This window comes from Papilio polytes, unplaced genomic scaffold, assembly GCF_000836215.1.
Source record: "Papilio polytes unplaced genomic scaffold, Ppol_1.0 DF823923.1, whole genome shotgun sequence".
Lineage (NCBI taxonomy): Eukaryota > Metazoa > Arthropoda > Insecta > Lepidoptera > Papilionidae > Papilio > Papilio polytes.
This window is the reverse complement of record NW_013525281.1, coordinates 4,254,040-4,256,302: the sequence shown is the minus strand read 5'-3', so window position 1 is coordinate 4,256,302 and position 2,263 is coordinate 4,254,040.

Below are 2,263 nucleotides of genomic sequence, written 5' to 3'. Positions count from 1 at the left end.
TCCCAATGCCATAGGATTTTCCATAAACTCTTGAGAATGTGGATATGTTTTTATATGCCTCTAAGAATGACTTTGCCAATATGTGTGTTTCTGTACTCTTTGTAAGCGACAGAACACAATGATCAGAATTGTTAATTGCATAGCCTTAAAATTGGAAGGTCTTCCAATATTGTTTAAAAAGATCTTAAAACTAATGCACTAGTGTGTAATCTATATCTATACATGTAATAAAATTGAAGTGTCTGTTTGTAATATCAAAAGAAAAATTCCAGATATCGGGAAGATGATGTATTTGCGTTGCTGATTCCGAAAATCCCATTTTTTTGTGTCTGTCTGTCGGTCCGCAAGCCGCGTTTGTTCCGGGTAATCTCTGAAATGGCTGAGCCGATTTCGACGAGAATTTCACTGAAGGGTAGCTGATACAGACGGGCACATTAAACTTTTTTCAAACTCCGCGCTGTGAAAATGGCGTAACGGGTGGTCCAAATTTGCGCTAACGAAGTTTACGGGCGATCAGCTCGTCTTAAATACATTTTGTACATAGATAACTATAAGTTTAATTATTTGCTTTATTTGTATTGCGAAGTATTTTATTGAATAAATGAGTCACTTACAGTTCATTGTTATGCTAATTAAAATAAAACAAGGAAAAACACGTTTTAGATATTGTTTACTTGGACGGTGATTGTAGATTCAAAGTTACTTAATAGCAATTTGCCATCCCGAATCTTCCAACAATAATGATTATAAAAAAATAGGTTATGAAATCACGTGCCAAACTCACATGAGTGGGATCAGGCTTGGGAGTCGATGGTGGTTTTGCACAATTAACTTTTTTGTTAAGACCTTGAACCAGCCGAAAAAGACATGGATGGAATAAACATTGCTTAGTTAAGAACGGGTATGAAGAGGTTCTTTAAGGTTCGTAAAATGTGCCCAGGAATTATATATTTGTCTTTTAAATGACAAGTGAAGGCTTAATTGAATTAATTATAGTATTATGAACTTTTACTTCTGAGAACAGAATCATTTTAAGCCACCTTCACACTACACGAAGTACGACAGTTGTAACTAAGTATAGTCCTAACTTTAGTGGTTACTTAAGTAGTCCCTTAGTGATAACTCTAACGTTAGTTAATATGAAGCATGACATGCATATTTTAAATATGTTTTTTTCAAAAATGTACCAGTATATGATTCACTGTAGACAAAAACAAAATTTGAAATACAAATGTATGTGAATTGGTCAATAAAATAGTTTGTTAAGAAATAAAATGAGTAATTCTTAGCAAATATTTAGTAACTGACCAGTACGATTGACATTGGGTTTCCCACAAGGTGTAAATATTTGAACTTGAAGTTAATTGAACATTGACTGCCTCTAAATTAAAAATAATTATACATCAATTTATGTAGGAACTCTTTATAAACTAGCGGGTATTTTCATTTCTCACAAAGTTATTTTCTATATAAATTTCCGCCAAGTCTGCTTGCCTGCTTGATCTGGTAATTTCTAGCTACCCCTTTAGATTTTAGGCGTGATGATGTTGTTTCGTTGTTATATATAAATTCGGATTCGATTTTCAGTCGTGGAAATGCTATCAAAATAATTCAATTTTTCAAAGTGCACAATTACGTTATCCTTTTGTTCAAAGCATTTAAATAAAACAATTAATACTAAAATTAAATACCGTATTTTAAACTGAGCTCCGTTAAAACCGGAAATTGTTAGGTGAGTGAACTTTGTCAACTTTTAATATTTTATGCAAATATTTATTTATTATAATGACGTTTATAAATTCTTTTCCCTGGGGTCATTAAACTATACAAAGATTGTGCGCTTCTTGTGGTAATTAATTTTGGAGTAAAAAAACAATCGAAACACGATTGTTTTAGTGTACAAAATGTTTTGCTAGATTTTATAAAGATTATTACAGAATTTTTAAAACCAACTGCGATTTACAAGGAACTTATAATTAATAGCGTATAAGAAAACAGTAAAAATTTATGTAAATATGTTTATATTTTCATTCAATAATGAATACATACTCTTATATAATAAAATTTTTATGTGTTATGAACTAATTTGAACATGATAATCTTGACAATAATTATGTATGGTTAGTTCATCGAGGCGATAAATTTACATCACAGATCAATCACAATTAAGATAAATCGAATGTAATCGAGATATTTGAAAACGCATCAATGTCGGTTATCGGTAACTTTAGCGTCCCCATCCTCCGCCGTAGCCGTAGCCGCC